At 43.5% G+C, this 18,637-nt stretch overlaps 1 protein-coding gene across 1 annotated transcript in view; it reads left to right on the top strand.

Annotated features, from left to right (window-relative positions):
• The window catches only part of SHISA6 (shisa family member 6), a 222,218-nt gene that overhangs the window by 55,501 nt on the left and 148,080 nt on the right, over positions 1–18,637 (top strand). The gene's annotated exons all lie outside the window — the stretch shown is intronic.

The raw sequence follows: 18,637 nt of genomic DNA, 5'->3' as shown, positions 1-18,637 counted from the left end.
CAGTTGTAGCTATAATAGATAAGTAACCGTATATCCCAGGAGTTGTGGTGACACAAAAGCTGTGAGATTTGGCTCAAAGTAGCTGGTCACCAGAACCCCAGATGAATGTTCATTTTATGACGTTGTTGCGTATTTGGTGAGTTTTTATAGTGCACGGTGAGACTGTTTTTGGAGCATCTTTCTGTTCACACCCACACCCTGACCGAGTCACACTGGTGCACTGGCAGTGGGTTGCGACACTGGGAGTGCAAGCATGTGCCGTGCCAGTACTTGTCTGGTTTTGTGTCCCGCTGACTTCTGAGACTGTTGTACATTTATATAGATGCAATGTATGTGGAGATACCTATATAGACACAATGTACTGTATGTGGAGATGTGTCCATGTGCTCACCTGGTTGAATGCACCTGTGTTGTTTCTGTGGATGACCGTGACTCACAAATTATTAAAAGACCTTTATTTTTTCGTACATTTCCTGCACTTTTTCAAGTTCTCCACGAGTGTCATCCAAAGCAGTATTGGTCGTGTAGAACTGTCAGAGAAGAAACAAATATATGTATATTGTCTGTGTATGTCTGTGTGTGCTTAAATAAAGTTTACTGAGGCTGAGGCAGCACCCGTGGGACTTGTAATACAATACCCTGCAATTCCAGCCTGGCACTGCACCGGTGGAAGGAAAGCAGAGAAAACCACCATGAACCTTCAGGTGGGCTGGGAACTGAAATGGTTCAATGAAGGACTCATGGATGGCATTTCACACAAGGTCTCCCTTTCTCCTCCCCATCCAAAAGGAGTTTTACAGTCATGTCGTATCACATCAGACCTGACAGTATATTTAGGGAGAGATAGCAGGTGTACTTCAGTAAAGGCATGGTCTACAGAGTGGTGTGTCCTGATTACCTTCATCAAACACATGGATAACCCTGGGCAGGGCTGTAAAACCTGCCTCTATCTCAAAACATTTGAATTATCTTCAAGCAGTTTTCTGTACAATATACTTTTCCCAGTTTCTTCCCAGGTAAGAATAAACCTGCTTTCCTTCTTTAACTGAAGTCTTAGTGGCTCAGTTCTTCTGTAGATGGCCCAGGGGTTTTCACACCTTTTCCCCTGGCTTTGCTGGAAGCCCCACAGAGCACATTTCCTATCCCTGGGAAGGTGGGAGAATGGGCAATGGGTGTTCAGGCTGTTTATATATCACCTGTTCCAACAGGGTGGTGCTTTCCAAAGTGAACAAAAGGCTTTTATTATTTGAAGAAATTAAACTATCTTGGCTGTTTATGGACATAAAATAATGGATTGGCCTTTGAATTTACTTTTCAGCTACCTGTAAATTCACATTTTATTTGAACAGTACCATAATGCTAACTTCTAGCTTCTTAATGGTAAATTCACACGCCCACTCATGACTGGTGCAAGTGATTAACATCTCCACACATTCTGCAGGCAAACTGCCTTGTTTGCTTGTGCAAATGTATAAATGTCTGTGATAATTGATTGCCTATTTGTGCTGTGAAAGCAGGGACTTTGGATGTAACAAATGACTTAGGGGCTCTATCATTACAATTATGCCCTGTATCATTTGCTTATTTCTGTAAATATTACATGAGATATTTCCTGTGTTCAGTTCAAACTGGCAACCCAGTTGTGTATGTAGACAGGAGAGGTGAGTGCTCCAGCAAGGGTTACAGTCCTGAGCTTTACCTGAGCAGCTTCATGCTCAGATTTTGTCCTATTTCAGTTCCACTGCACGTGTTAAAATCTCCACCTCAGCTACCATCAGCCAAATAACCTCAGCCTGCCTTGTTGTTTCCACACCATGGAAGAGGGTTCTGCTTTTAGACTGAACAAAGCCAATGAAGTTTATCTCAATATTTCTTTGCATTGGGAGACACATTTCTGGTGTTTTCTCAACTGTCATCTTTGCTGTGGCAGAACTCCAAGTGCTGAGTAATATTTAAGAACTAATCTATTTTGGGCAGAAGACAAAGATGTGAGACATGCCAAACTACCATGGATACCAAATCAGCATGTTCACATGTCTGACATCCACAAGCTCCTGCAAGATTGTGATTTATGGTTCTTCTATGACACTCCATTGGGCGATGCATCACTGCCTGGTATTTAAGTCTATAAAATCACTACATAGTGTGTTCTTCAAACCATGGTAAAAGACTTTACTGTCAGCCTGTTGTGATGATCTAGGAATGAATACAAAGTCATTAGGCCATAGAAAGTCTCTGTGGTGAGGCACATGGCAGGGCTAATCTCATCTAATGTTCAGGAGTCAGAAGTTAGACATTTTACTCTGAGGTAGTAGCCTTCAGTTTCATGTAGAGATACTTGCGAGACACCAGCATCTCTAAATGAGTGTACAGGAGTAGCTGATATTGCTGTGGTAGTTGCTATGAGAGTTCAGTGAAACAAGTAGAAGCACCAAAGATGGGCACTATCACATCCCTCTGTGAACTAACCCAATTTAAAGCCAACTTCTTCAACCTTTTGTCTCTCCGAGCATCTCGCTAGTCTCGGATGGGTGGGTACCCAACCACAGTGAGTGAAAAAGTCTTGAAGAGCAGTAAATTCCCTCCAGATTAACTGCTTCAGATCATGGTTGTTGAGTTTTCAGGTAAAAATTTAATTTAATTTTGGTTTTGTGGTGTGGTTTTTTTTTTTTTTTTTTTTTTTTTTTTTTTTTTTTTTTTACTACCAGCCTCTGACCTTGAAAATAGTTTCTGAATGGAATTGGGCTCCTTGTATTTCACCAGTTTGTGACAGCAGTAGAAATTCTGTACAGCAGATTATAAACTCACTTCATCACTAATCCACTTCTTTATTTTCCTGGTAACTCTGCAATAGTGTTAAAAATAGTGTTTTTTTTTTTCTAGAAAAACATAATTTCCCAGTTGAACTGAGTGCCTAGGGCTCACAGGGCAGTGAGGCAGGAGGAATATGGGGTTTTAGACTCCTCTGCTGCAGGGTCAACAGGACTTTTCCTGCAATCTGCTAGTTTCTTGTAAGTTTATGGCAGATCCTTGAGGGGGTGCAGAGGGAGGGCTGCAACTTGAAAAGTGTCTGTGGAAAACTCAGGAAGAGTCAAGTGTCCTCACAGCCTGCCCAATAACATTTTCAGAAAGGGAACCTGTCGCGTTTGATTCAAGGCTGCAAATCTTTACTGTTCCTGGATTCTCTGGGAGGTGTGCTCTGAGTTAGGGCATCTGCAGGAGTCTCTTTTCTTCAAGTACGCTGCTAAAATTTGCAGCTGGGGTGTTCTCCAGCAGTGCCAGTAGGCAGGAAAAAAGCATAATGAGCCGTCTATCCAAGTTGGTGTGATGTGGCTGTTGAAGTCTGACTACATGGCTGCTGGCATCTCTGTGGAGCTGCTCCAGCATCCTGCAGTGTGGGCAACGCGAAGACGATGTTGGTGTAGAGAAGCCAGCCTGATGACTGAGCAACAAAAGCTACCCACAGTCATGTTTTATCCTGTGATATTTGATGCAGATATGGCAAGATTTACAGCCTGAATGTGAGATTTGCCTGCCTGGGTGCTCTGGAGTCTGAAACTGTAAGACAAGTTTCAAGAGTAAAAGCAACAGCTTGCTTTATCTGACAGTTTAACATTTGTGTTTGTTTATAAGAGAACCTCCTACAAAGGCAAATGTGAAAGAGGACAAATGCAGCTCTGGATCATACATAGCAACCAAGATCTTCCTGAGCTGCTTCGGTGTCTCAGCCAGCTGAGGTGGGCGGCAGCTCCGCTTTCTCATCTTTTTCTCCCCTGGGAGCTCCAGACGTTCCCCGGCTGTTTCTCTGCTGCGCACACGGGAAGGTAATGCCTTCCCTCTGTACAGAGAGAGAAAGCACAGAGTAAATTACTACATCTATGTTTGCCCAAGACAGCGTTGCCAAGTTTGTGTTTGTGTGACTCTTAGAAAAGCTTGTTGATGATAATAGGGCTGTGGGACATCCCATGTCAATATGATGATCAGGTAATTTCCTTCCTGAAATGTCTTGATCTACCCACCCGTTGTGTTCCCTCATTTGCACATTCTTCCCACCTTCACTGGATTTTCTGCAAGACGAAGAATATCTGTGACAGGCTCTGTATTTTATAAATGGCATAGCTGTACACAAACTAATCTTTATGCAGGCGCCTCAGTGGATTTATAATATTCCGCATGCTGCAAGCTTTGCATACAGACTGAACATGAGACGAGGTGGTAGAACAGGATTGGGTGTTCATACTGGCTGACATCAGTACCACCTTTGTACACACATTGTACGTGTTCCTCTTTACACACACTGCTCTTCCTTTAGGAGACCTCAACCTGAGCCCCTTTTACGAACATCAGCTCAGGAAACAGTGGTTTTACTGGTCTGTTGACACGTAAATATGATTCAGAGATGAATGGGAGGAAAGAGATTTATTAATTTAATCATTGTTAGTAGCTTGAGGATTCTGATTCCTCTCTCCAACACTGCCCTGGTTCTCTGCTGTCATGACTGGCTCCTTGTCGCTTGACTGGCAGCCTTGTGTTCCAGTTTCTTTCCCAAAGTGCTGGTTCATACCCTTAATTTGTTATTTTTGGGTCTTGGATTACATCTGTTGCAAGCAGCATCAGCCCAATGAAGCTACAAAACAGGCAGTGAATCAGCTCCAAGATGGAATTTACTGCCTGTCCCCATCATTAGTAATCCACACTTGGCAACAGAATCATTAGTACAGGGCAAGAGAGAGATGAAGGGTCATTTTTTTCATACCTGCATCTGTAACACACCAGGAATAGATTATGTAAAAATTGAGGGTTAGGTATGTTGAGTCCTTTTTCTTATTAAACACTTGTTAGACATTTCGTATCAATGGATGTCAAGCCAGAGCCTGCTGCATCCCAATGAATCATTTTATGTTCATTCTGGATAATATCTAACGATTTTGATGGTGTCTTGCAGTGTGTGTGCTAAAGATCACTTGCATTCTGATTCCGGATTAATTTCAACTCTTGCATATTCTGACACTTAATTGTATTGACTTAAAAATAGGATCATTGGGATGTAGAAGCCGCTTCACGGCTTTGCAGAAAGATTCCATTATGCAAGAGGGCATTTCAACCCACTCTGAATTATTTAATCGACTTCAGACGCAACCGGCCATTTCTCAGCAGAGTCTGGACAGCTCTTTTTTTTTTTTTTATAGCCCTCTGAATAGCCGGGTGGGAGGAGAGTGGGAGGTCGTGGAAACCATACCGATGCCCGCAGCAATTGTGTGGCATGTCGCTGCTGTAGGCAAGGAATGGGATGAACGTGAGCAAAAACACATCACTCCCTGGGGTCGCCTGCTGCAAAGTACGTTGAAATAACTAAGGTGATGGGTTCATGCCCGTGTTTTCAGACAAACTGGCCACAAACCTGGCTTAAAGCACAACCTAGAGAGACTGTTTTGGAACCTGGCTTTCCGAGCCAGTGTGTCGCACGCTATGAGCAATGAGTAGCAGGAGGATTGGCAGCTGATCTGAGAGCCTTTCTCAAGCTGATTAAGGAAACAGCACAAAAATGACCACAAGCAGGGCGCGGAGCACATAGATCGCTGCTAAGCTAGGAGATCCAGCTTCCTGTGGCAAGAAGCCCACAGTTGCTCCATAGCCAGCTATTAGATGGAGACGGCTTCCTGCAGCCAGAAAGCAACCTTCCCCGGTGGGCAGCCTCGCCGGTGCGTGTGAGGAGACACTTGTTGTCTGTTGTAGATCATATTGTTCACCGCCTCAGCCGATTGACGGCATTTTTACTTTGGCCTGATAAAACACGCTTCCCGGAGGACGCAGACAGGACTGAGGTAGGAAGAAAGGATGCTAGTCAGGTTGGGTTGCCTCTTTTTTCTCGCTGAGGGACAGTTAGACCCAGAATCTTGTCTGAGCCAGGGAAAGACCACCCTGTGCCTTTCTGAATGTGGACATTCAGGCTGGGATTAGCAATGTGTTTTGGCAACTAGGAGTGAAATATGTGATACTGGAACTAAATTTGCACCTAGCACTTCGCAAAAGGCCATGGGGCATCTCCAGGTTTTGACTTCAGCATGTGGTCTCCTTTACAGACCCAGGCATGCACAGGAATTTGGAACTAGCCTTCACTGCTGCCACTGCCTTATGTTTCCATGTCAATGCAAATCACAGAAGTTATCACTCAACTCATTCGCTGTGTCGTCAGTGAATTATTTTGCTCCCCACTTCCTTGTCCTACAAACTCCATTGTATCCAGCACTCTGCTGAGCTCTCATGGGTGGTTTTCAATAATCTAGTACTCTAGAGCGGATGTCTCTTCTTTCTGCTGTGTGTTAACAGTATATCAAAATAAATTACAATAGCTGAGAGGAGAAGAAAAAAGCTCTGCCTATTATTGGATGCCCTTTCACAAAGAGACTGTCAAGTCTCCACGATATTTTGGCAGATACCTTTGAAAACTGAGCTGAAAGCTGGTGAAAAGCTGGCAGTTACAGCCCAGCTGTCTATGAAACCAGGAGCTTCAGCTGCATGCCACAAACTTTTCTTTGAAGAATGTCTTTTTCTATATTTATTATCAAAAACCGATGTATAAAAACCCTTATGATTTCCTGCTACAATGTCACTGAGCATCTCAGGCTGGTTTTCTCCCCAGACAGGAGTTTTAACTGAAATCAGCCTTAGAGTTGGCATATTGTTTCCTTAGCAGATCAGCATTCGGTCTTAATTGTGTTTGCAGACTGTAAATAAAAAATTTAAATATTATGAAAAAAATTGAGATTCCTGGATACAGATAGGGGACTTCTCAGAGGGATCTGTTATTCTGAAGCGTCTGTGATCTCACCAGAACAACCAAATCCTATGGTCAGAGTTCTACAGAAGAGCTTGGGTGCACCCAAAAATCTACTGCTAGAGCAAAACCAGTATGTTATATACCGTTTATCTTCTGATGTTCTTGGGAGGAACATTGGCTCATCATCAGAGAAATGTCTTTGGTGACACAGGGACCAGGTTTGCTTTCCAGATTTACTTTCTAGATATGGCATTCACTCGTAGGAAAATGATTTGTTCCTAGGAGCTACAGTTTATCCTTTAATAGTCAGTATAAAACTGTGGACAATTGTAGCAGCTTTATACAACAAATGCCACAAAAGTAATTGCAGACAGTCTTTGAGAGACAGACTTTACTGATTGCCTTTTTCAACTCTTTGAAACAGATTAATCTCCATCGCTTGACAGCATGTGGGCCCCTGGCTGTGACTGCTTTGTGTTGTGGTAGTGTCTAAAAGCCACAGGTTGAAGATGGGAACCACAATTCCTAGATGGGGACAAACCAGAGGGAAACATGCTTCAGATGTCTGCTTCCTTCCTGTATTGGATTTACAGTTGTGTAACAGCTGAATATCTGAAGTAGGAATGTTAAGTTTCATAGTTTGCAACATCACTTTGTTGTCCCAGACCTGCTTTTACAGAGCTGTGGTTCTCTAGTCATTTAATTCCTGTTCTGTCCCTCAGCTGGAGGAATTTTTCTTATTTTTCCAAAGTCAGTTTTGTTTATTACTGCCAAGTCTTTGCTACAGGTCTGGTGTCCATACTCAAAGAGGTGCATAATAAAACAGCTGAATGAGGGCTTTCCTACTGCAGTTGTTTTGCAGTCAAAAGGATAATACTTTAGGCAAATGCTCTTTGCCTAAGCACAAGAGCTGTGGCTTTTAGTGTGTTGGGCCCTTATTCTAGCCTTAGCTGAAATTACAGAAGCTGAACTGTGATCTGCTGTTGTGTAAGGCCTCCTGCTGCTGTTAGCATATTGTTCTGCTGGTTCAGAGACAGCAGATGTAGATGTTTTCATCCTTTTCTTGTCCTATCACCTGTATTTGCATCCAGGAAGGGCTGCTTTACTCTTCCAGGACAGGGCAAATCCCATAGGCTGAGAACCTCCTTCCATGTAGATTGTCTCATAGTGACGAATGCTGGTGACGTTTGCCAGTGAGCCATTAATCTTCCATTTCTGGTGCTGCAAGGACACTTTAGAGGTCTGTAGTGAAGCCAGATGATTCCTACCCTCTCTGGCTTAAAATCGGCTTGTACTTTCAGCTAGGCACCAAAATCCTTCTCTATCAGTAGAGAGAGCCTTCATATTTCATCAGTCCTGATGTCACAGACTGAGGTCACCAGCAGGACCAATGGCTCTTGCTCTGCTTCTGTTCTTCACTCTGTGCCAGGATGCAGGAGCAGTTTCTCTCTGTCAGGTCTTGCTTTAGCTGGAAGATGTTTCTAACTGTTTAGCTACTCTTTGTGCACTCAGGGAGAGACAGAGCTCAGCAATTTCCCACCTGCCAGAGTGACATTGCTGTGATTGAGTTTAGGTTATGAAATCAGGTTGTAGCATACCGTCTTTATAGGTGAGGGAAGTCTGTGAGTGCAAACTTTGCTACTGTTCTCCATGAACAAAAAGTGTGGGGTTCCCAAGGAGTGGGGACGAGATGAGAGAAGTAACTGTACTACATTGTCCTGTGTAACTGCTTTGAGGCTGAAATGAATTTACAGTCCCTTGCGGCAGGAATTGCTTCTGCTGCTGTGGCCTGGGTAGGCAGCTGAGTCAAAGCACCACAATCCTCTCAGGACCTGAGAAGAAATGGGCATCCCTCTTCTGTCATTCTCCTGAAGATGGAGATGATTTGATACCTGGAGGTTCTCAAGAGGTGGTAAGGCCAGTAGATTCCCCAAGAAACCCTATAGAGAAGAGCAGATTATGTTGGGAAGTGAGAGAGGGCTAAGATGAGATTTTCTTCTTGCTTGGACTTTCCAAAGCCAGCTCTGCACTCTTACTCCGTGCTCTCTTTTAGGCATCAGTAAGTGCCCTAAAAGTTATCGTCTGTTGGGAAGGATGCACTCATAGTACTGAGTCCCCCAGCAGCTGTGTCAGAAGGCACCCCTTTTAGAGACCTGAGCCCCTTCCTACTGCTCGGCTCCTGCCTGTTGCTAGGACAGCTGTTTCCTTGCTGACAGCATCTCCATTTCTCCTCAGAACTGGAGAAAACCCATTCTGTCATCCACACTCTTCAGGCAGTGGCTTTAAAACTCCCCATGGTCCTGAAATCCCTCATGCAGTGGCCATCATGCTCCTGACAACAGATGCCCCACAATCACTTACCGTAGCAGTGTGCCCTTATTTCCTTATATAAAGGCAGTCATGGTGATTTCTCCGGAGGTTTTCCTGGATGAGGCCATAATTTCCATGCAGTGCCTTGAGGCTGCTACTGGTGCTCTCATGGAGTAAAGCTGCCAGAACCCAGGTCTGTGGCAGTTTCTGAGACTGGTGGTTAGATTGAACCCGTGATTTTTTTGTCTGACAGGTGAAAAGCAAGAAGCACCTCTTTTTTTTTACTAACTCTCCTTCTAAATTAGTGGCTGCAAAACAGAGAGCAGCTTTTCAGCTGGGGGCAAATGATGCGACAATGCCCATAGCAAGAAGATGTGTGGAGCAGGAAGCCTTCAAGCAGGAACAGATCACTTCGTGACAGTTTTTCTGACTCTTGGATATTCCTAGCATCAAGTGAATGAACAGGGAAACTGGAGTTTTGCCAGTAATTCATATAGCTGACATACAGTTTCTGGATGACAGCCTAGTTCCTCAACTAAAGAGCTGATTCCAAGCCCATTTTCTGCCAATGACTGGTATTTTTTTAATTGATTTCAATGGCACTGGCTCGGATCTGCTGCAGAAAATAAACTTATGTATGCCGATGCAGACCACACCATACTGCTGTTGCACACCTGCCCTTTGAGAAAATGGTGGGTTTGCTTTCCCGGTGTTCATTTCCCTCTCTGAACTGGGAACGAATTAAGGATACACTAGAGTTCTTTTCTTTTATTATTTTTTTTTTAAATGTAGCTGATGTTCCTGGAAGAAATGCACTTATAATGTGACAGAAAAAAAAGTTTACTAGTCAAGCTGAAAATTGCTTCCTGACTCTAGGAGTCAAACCAGATTTTGCTAGTGGGAGTTTGTTCACATTCTGTGAACAATGCATGAGACAGATTGAGCTTGGGGGCTTGCTTTCCCGGCTACAATAAGAAAAATGTTAGTGCAGACAGTGAGATGCAGATCTGCTGGGTAAAAACCCTCATCCTACAGAATCATATTTCTGAGCAGATCTGCTCTTTACATGGGGCCACGACTATGCACACAACTCACAGATTTCTCTTTGGAAACATAGCCCTTCAAATTTTTGTCTGCTCTTATCTGTTCTTTTAATGTCATCATCCTGCCTCTGTTGTTTGGACTGTAACACAAGTTTTATTCCAAAGTATATGTTACTGCTATTAATTTAAGATATGCTCAGATACCAAGAGTGTGCAGTCTATAAAAGGCACGTTCTCATATTCATTTTAAACCAGGAAACTAAAAATAGAGCCAGTTCAAATATAGGTGATGAGAATAACCTGAGGTTTATATTAGGAGGTAGAATATGAATAAAAACTTTAAAAGTGCCTGGAAAAGTGTCTGTGCTGGGAGGGAGCTGCAGATAAAAGTTTGTGAGGTGGATTTGGGACAGAGAAGGTAGTCCATGTCCATGGCCTCTGTCACACATCCCCCTCCAGCCTGCCACGGAAGAGAGCTCTTCCTCCTGTTCTCGAGGGTGTTTCTACGCTGCCGTGATCACGCTCATTACAGAGCTTTCACCCCTTAGATGTGAACAAGGATTTGTGTAGAGCGAGTGAAAACAAAATAGATAGCTGCTGCTGGATTTTTCTAAACATGCCTTTCAGAGCTGCTGGCTTTTTCATATGCAGATGAGACGGAAGTACCTTGAAATATTTAGGCACAACTGCACAAGAAACAATGAAGTGAGGATGGCAATCATAACAGTGATTTTTTTTTTTTTTTTAAGATTTTCAAAGCCTTTTCCTGCACCAATATTTCCCAAGAAAGACATAAAATGAATTGGGATTATGATCTTAATTTTGAAGTTGGGGAAGGAGAGGTAGGAACAGGACTGGAACATTGATTAGACACAAGACATAGATCAGAAAGGTAGTTTGGTGGAAATAAGCTGGAGACTGAGTGGGAGAAGGCAATACAGTGACTACCTTGGCTTGTGGCATTAGTTGTGACCACTGTACACAGCTGAGGTGACTTTCAGAGCATACCAGAAAGGGGGTGCAGATCTGTGGCATCCTCAGGATGACCCAGGCAGCATGGATGAGACAGTCAGAAATGGGACCTATTCAGTCTGTCCTTGCACCAAACCAACAGGTTCTGGATTATCCTCGTGACTTGCTGGTGTCTGGATTCTCCCTTGGTCACTTGCTCATGCACAAAGGAGTGAACATCTTTTCTTCAGGAGGATGCTGAGGTACCCATGCTGAGGTGTCGTTCAGGCTTTAGGACAATCTCATCTGGAAAGCCTTCTGTTCCAGATCTCTGGGATCTGGGAACAGTACTGGTGAAGTTGAGATCTGGCAATAGTGACCTTTTTTCCCTTGGATTCTACAGTGAATCTTGAGCAGCATTTGAGAGGAACGGAGAGAGCATAAGCAGAAGTTGAGATCTGGCAATAGTGACCTTTTTTCCCTTGGATTCTACAGTGAATCTTGAGCAGCATTTGAGAGGAACGGAGAGAGCATAAGCAGGGTTAACTTATCCTCTTTGGGTTCCCTTTTATCACCCTGCAGTGGCGGGGACTGGCTGTAACTCGAGAGACCATTCCCAGCAGAAGCCCCATGTCTGCACAAATGCCAGTTCGGACATACTTATCAGCAGGAATTTAGCAGTGTTTATATTTTCTTCACAGTTTGCAACGAACCAGGGTCGTTGTGATGGAGCCGTGGTTTATGGTCCCTTTTTGTCCATCAGCTGGAGTGTGAGTAGGACTACCCGCCAGGTTGCATTGCTGCCTAGGAGTCTCTTCCAGTTAGTGTATTGGTGTGCACTGGGACAAGCACACTAGTTCTGTAGCATGGAGCTTGGTCAGTTCTCAGAGGAACACTCTGCCCTAGCACTCCTGGTACAAGACTTGGAGGATGGTTCACTTTTTCTCACTTGAGAGCGCTGTGAGGAGGTTTGGAGCCCAGCAGGGACAATGTTTCTGTGATAACCCTGTGCCAGCAACCCAGAGTGCCTGATGGGGAGCAGAATAAAGGACAATTTCCCAGACAAGTGTTGATTATTTGAGTCTTTGCAGTTCTGTTCTGAAAGGACAAAAAATATCCCTTAAGAAAGAGCTGTTGTACCTCTGAATACATCAGCTTCCAGCTGCTCAGACTTTTACAAGAGTTGTGTCTATTCACAGCCTTGTTCTGCAGGAATTGAAAGCATCAGGAATAAAGCAGATGAGGTTATTACATTCCTCCCTTGTATGCCCGCTGGTTTTCTTGCAAAGATAAGCCCCATGCCTCAAATGTCAAGCCTCCAGACCTCTTCAAAGATGGGAGAAGATTCAGCTCATACCTAGGACTACTCCCTGCCCCATGTTTCACTGCAGTACACCCTCCTTTCTCAGGTGACCCCATGCCTTACAAGGCTCACAATAGCTTTGGAGGCTCACTCATTGGTCATGTAGATGGGATTCATTTTGTTTTATTTATAGCATCTAAAAATGGGGCTTTTTGTCTTAACCGGTCATGTAGACTCTCCAGGGTCAAGAGTGAGGGGTGGGCATCTTTGCGGTGGTTCAGCTCTTCATAAGACAGGTGAGTTTCTCTGTGTACATAAGAGCCTAGATGACCAACTAGAATTTGTGTACAAACTTTACAGCTGAAACCACGAGGTTTGGGTGTAGTTTAAAATGGCATCCCCTAAAACTACAGCTGGGAGAAGAATTTTTCCCTGCCTGTCCATTCACTTCCTCTCAATGCATCTTCCTTTGCACTGGTGTGACCACACAATGAGCCAGATTAGAGAATTCAAATTGAACGAAACCAAATTCAGGTTACTTTGAACCTAAATCAGTTCACTATGCGTCCTTATAGATGCTGTGCTGGCTTGAGGACAGGCATGGCAGGGAGCAAGCTGCAAAGGGCAGGAGAGGAGTGATGTGACGGTTTCAGCAACATTGCTCCTTAAAATGAGCATGAAACTCCAGCATGAGTTGAAGCCCACTCTGTAGAGTCATAACAGAGTGCATCACAGTTAAAAGCCATGGCTTTATAGAAAGACTACCCCGGATCTGTAGCTGGCCTCACATTTTTAGATTTGTGTTATGGAGTACGAGAGCTCCAGCTAGCTCAAGCTGTATTTATCTTGCTTGTATTGATCCTTGCTCTGCCACAGAAATTTCTTGTCTTTAAGGATTTTTGGGTGGTTTAATGTAAGTCTTCACTAATAGAGAAGAAAAGACAGCAAAATCACTGATTGCTATATGCAAGCAGGAAAATTTGTGTTGAGGAGCCAATAGAGAAGAAAAGACAGCAAAATCACTGATTGCTATGTGCAAGCAGGAAAATTTGTGTTGAGGAGCCAGAAGGCCACAGCCACCCAGGGCGTGGGGCTTAGGAGGATGCTGATGCCAGAGCACTCAGAGGAAGATATAAATAAATAAGAATAAAGATTTCTTTATCTGCTTATGCAACATGAGACAGTCTCACAAAAAGGGTGGCTTTCTCCAAATACACCCTCACCCTCTTTCTGGTTCAGAGAGGGAGAATCAAAACACTGCAGTCCAGCAGTTTGTCCTACGAGGGTTCACAAAGCCATACTCCCAACAGGCTCCATGGCAGCAGAGGCTTGAGGGGTATCCAGTTAACATCTTTTTTTCTCTAGCGTGCTTTTTCCTTAAGAAAGATGACAGTGTGAATGTGGCTGGAGGCAGATTTGTCTGAACTGTAAAGATTTTAACATGTCTGTATTTCTCCACCCCCCTACACCTTAAGCCAGCTACTGATGCCATGCCAGGGCTGCATGCAGATTTACAAACCATGTGCTGCTAAATTGGTCTCACCACCCAGTGCGAGGAAAGTTCAGAAGAAACCCAGGTTTCTGCTTTGCATACCTATAACACAGAGATGAGCCCTTTGATGGGCTCCTCTGATGTCCAGGAGCTGTGAATGTTCAAGATGTCAACACCAAAAAAAAAGGTTGGGAAAAAACAACAGAAAATGTGTCACATCATCACCCCTGAGTGATGATTTTTTCCTGGCAAAGACTGACAAGACAACAAAGCATAACTATCACTTTCTGAACAAGATGAGGCCAGTACAGACATTTATCTGATCGTGAACAGTCCTGGCTAGGTAGGAAAAAGGGCAAACAGGCTCCAGCTTTGTAGATGAGAGGGAGACCCATTTTACAGGCTCCCGCCACCGTTGTACTGCTTTAAACCATGAGAGTGAGAGCAAGGGCAAATATCAGGGCAAACTGGACAAGACTATGTGCTGCAGGCTTTGTCTTAGTTGGAAAAATGTATTTTTTTGGTCACCAGGGAAACAGAAGCAGAAATGACAAATGCTTTCAATTTGTCAACATTTTTCCATGGATATTTTTGGTTTTCTGGTGAAAAACAAAAAATACATATTTCTCAGTTTAAAACTATCTGATTCCCTTTCCAAATAGAAAGTGGAAATTCTGTCAGAGGTCTGAAGGCACAGTTGAGGTTCCATAGATGTCCGTTGTCACTTTGGACCACCATCTTCTGTCAGCTCCTTGGCTGGCCTCCATCCCATGAGTTATCACCGCCTCTCCTTCGGCAGAGCCACCAACGTCTGTCACAGCAGCCTTTGCCTCCTCCAAGTGTCATCTGGCAGGGCGTCGTGACCCAGAAGGGGAACATGAAACACCTGGGCTGCCACTCAAGTCTCGACTGAAGACAAACTGATTTAAAACAGTTTTGATTCCAATGCAATTTCATTTTATAATAAAGAGCCTTATTCCTGGCTAGGAAACAGGTGCCTTTGTGAGAAAAAAAAATGGTGTAGTGAAATAATATGCTTTTCTATATATTTTTAAGAGGAAAAATACAGACTTCCTTTCCGGTGAAACTCTCTCAGTACAATCTTTTGATTTGCGAAGTTAATCTGGAAGAAATTGTAGGAAGTGAATTGAGGAGCTCTGACCTGCTAGGACTTTCCCTAGCTAAGAGCCATGTCTCTGGAGATTATATTTAGCTGGACTGATAAATCCTGTTGAGATTTCTATGCAAGTGTCTTGTGGATAGCAAAGCTCTTTGATTATCCTGTTGCTGGTTGTCAAATGCAAAGGACCGTGTAAAAAAAATTGCTTTCAGCCTTGAGAATTACTATACCTTCCCTCTGCTTTTGATATCTGAGGAGAAAATAGCCCTGTGGTGCAACTTGATTTTTTCAGAGCTATTAACAAATCTTTCAGGGTCCCAGGGTGACATAACAGGTCTGGTCTGACTCATTCCATTTAAGAGTGGCTTCTTCGAGCCAGAAATAGCTCTGTGTGCAGCCATGAAAAAGGTGAATCAATTAATGTCTTTTATTAACTAGAAATGCAGATAAATCCCTTCAATCAGGGGAATGCAAATTACTAGCTCCTGTTCCTTCTCCCTCCACGTTCTTTTTGTATCTGGCTTCTTCTTTAATAGATCTTTTTGGATGACTCCAGGTTCATGTGGCTGTTTTTGCAGCTGAGTCTCAGATGTTTTGGGTTCAAGAAAGATGTGTTGAGAAGATACTAGATCATTCTCTAGGAGATCATTAGTTTGCTGGGACAATTAAGAAATTTAAAAATTATCTTGGCCAGGGAGCACCAAGTTAGATAAGAGCATAGGTTGGACTGGGTGAATGTGGCAGAGGTAATGGCTTCACATTGAGTACGTGGGTGTATAGTACAGGGGGAATTCAATGAAAATGCATCCTATGCACATACATGAGTGGTATTTATATTAAGGAATGCGGCACACAGGTCCTGGCTTAGCTGTGACTACAGCCTCCTCCCTTGCCATGACCTGGTCAGCCAGATCCCAGCACACATTTTCCTGGAATTGAAGGAAGAGAAGAGTGTCTGTATCTTTTTGGTTTAGTATGCATCTTTTAATACTTAAATGTCTGGAAATATCACAGTTAGGATCCATATTTTCATTGCAGCCTCTTATAGAATCGTAGAATCACAGAATGGTTTGGGTTGGAAGGGACCTTTAAAGCCCCTCCAGTCCAACCCCCCTGCAAGGAGCAGGGACATCTCCAACCAGATCAGGTTGCTCAGAGCCCCGTCCAACCTGGCCTTGAACGTTTCCAGGGATGGGGCATCCACCACCTCTCTGGGCAACCTGAGCAGCACTCCACTACCCTCAGTGTAAAAAATTTCTTCCTAATATCTAATCTGAATCTACCTACCTCTATTTTAAAACCATGACCCCTCATCCTATCACAACAGGCCCTGCTGAAGAGTTTCTCTCCATCTTTCCTATCAGCCCCCTTGAGGCACTGGAAGGCCGCTCTCAGCTCTCCCCGGAGCCTCCTCTTCTCCAGGCTGAACAGCCCCAGCTCTCTCAGCCTGGCCTCACAGGAGAGGTGCTCCAGCCCTCTCATCATCTTCATGGCCCATCATTTTATGCAGTAGTCAAACATCATCAGCAAGCATAAGCAAGGGCGTTTTAGCATCCGTACTTTTTGTTAAGCTGGGCACCAGTGACTGGCCGTACACACAGATAAGGCTCAGTCCAAAAACCTGCTTGCTGCTATTTTTAAAAGGGAAAGAAATACCTTCTCTAAATAATCTCTACGTGAAAATAGGTACATGAGTCAGAACACACATTGAGAAGCAGGCAGGAAAGGCTTTAAATTATAGGATTCATTCAGCTAATGCATCTGATCACCCCTGAAGTGAAAGATTAGTTAAAACAAAAGAGTTATTATCTAGGAAAGTAAAAAAGGGAAATTTCCTCACACAGTCGGCACAGGGACTCTGCATTTCATTATGTGCTAACCAGAAGGGCTTCAATAGCCCCCACGGTGGAAGGAGAACTACAACAATTTATGAATGCCTGCAAAAATATCTCCCTGCACCATTGATTCATTTTAACCTGCTTTCCTGGAGGGTGGCTCGAGAGGGAGCAGCAGAGGAAGCTTTATCCAGGCTTGCATCTGGGAACATCCGGAAAAAAGCAGTGCAATCCGCAATGAGTGGCTCAGTGTAAGGATTTTAAATCAAACGCAAACAGACTCCACTGCACTGTGCACATAGTGGGTTATAATGGAAGTTCTAGGCAGTAGCATATTTAGAAAAGTTTTATTTTACTCTGAAAAAGAAAAAAAAATCCAAGCCTGCTGTGTAATAAAAAGAAACAGGAGTTAAGGAAATTGATTTCAATTAAAAACAAAACCTCAAGCCTGGTTATTGCTAACAATTTGCTCTGCTTTAATAGCTTGGATTCTTGCTCTGGTATTTTCCTTCAAACATGAGATTTAGTCTGGTACATTTTTAAATTACGAATATGAATTAATTGAACTTTCAGACTTCATTTATTATCTGCCCATGCAAAGATGCACTTCGTGGAAAAATAAACTTTTTTTTTTTTTCCCCTCAATCATGTGAACTTTGAGGACAGTGTGATGCTGCATAACTGAGAGGTAGGAGGAAGAAAGGAGGAGCAAGCAAGCTGATACTACTAACAATTTGTATGCAATGCTGGCATCTAACTTCCCTGTGTTTCGGTGTCTGGACGTTCCACAGAGCTATGCAAAAGCTAGTTTGATTTCCCCCTTTACAGGTAGGGAGACAGACTTGGAGAAGTTTAACAGCTTTGTTGGTGACATGGAGAGTGGGACTGAGGGCACCCTTAGCAAGTTCACTGACTACACCAAGCTGTGTGGTGCGGTCAACATGCTGGATGGAAGGAATGCCATCCAGAGGGACCTTGAGAGGTGAGGCCAATACAAACCTCATGAAGTTCAACCAGGCCAAGTGCAAGGTCTTGCACATGGATTGGGGCAATCCCAAGCACAAATACAGGCTAAGTGGAGAATGGATTGACAGCAGACCTGAGGAGCAGGGCTTGGAAGTGCTGGTGGATGAGAAGCTCAACGTGATCTGGCAGCGTGCACTTGCAGAGGGGCTGGAACTAGGTGATCTTTAAGGTCTCTTCCAACTCCAACCATTCTATGATTCTATAATTCAATGAAGTAAGGACTTTCATACACAGTTGTACAGCTCAGTAGTAGGGCTAGGATTGGGAACCTGCTTGACTTTCTTGTGCTGATACTGGGTGAACCCAAACAACCCAAACAGGTATAGGGGAGTAGAGGCAAACACCAGCTGATATATCAAGCTGCTAGTACAACATCCTTACCTTTGATTTCATCATTCATTTGCCAAATCCAAGAGTTCCAACGATCTTCATCCTTTTTTACTTATGAGCCCTAAGATTATATTCAAAGAAAGATATTATTAATTGTTGTTATTGTTTCTGTTATTATTATTATCGTCATCACCATTGTTATGATAATTATTAACATTATTATCATTATTATGAAAAAGATAAGTAGACTGCCTGTTCTGGTTAAGGGCAGGTGGCGAGACGTTAGTTGAGAAAGTGGCATTTGGTTTGACAAGACTCTGTTCCTCCGGGAAATAAACAATTAATAGTCATACTTGCATTTAGTCAGTAGATCTGGATAACATCCACTTCATGTGTCAGCAGAGTTAGCTAATAAGTATTACACACCTCCGCCAACTCTATTGAAA

This window comes from Chlamydotis macqueenii, chromosome 18, assembly GCF_036417535.1.
Source record: "Chlamydotis macqueenii isolate bChlMac1 chromosome 18, bChlMac1.mat, whole genome shotgun sequence".
Classification (NCBI taxonomy): Eukaryota; Metazoa; Chordata; class Aves; order Otidiformes; family Otididae; genus Chlamydotis; species Chlamydotis macqueenii.
The sequence above is the reverse complement of the archived record's forward strand: the minus strand, read 5'-3'. Positions and strand labels throughout refer to the sequence as shown.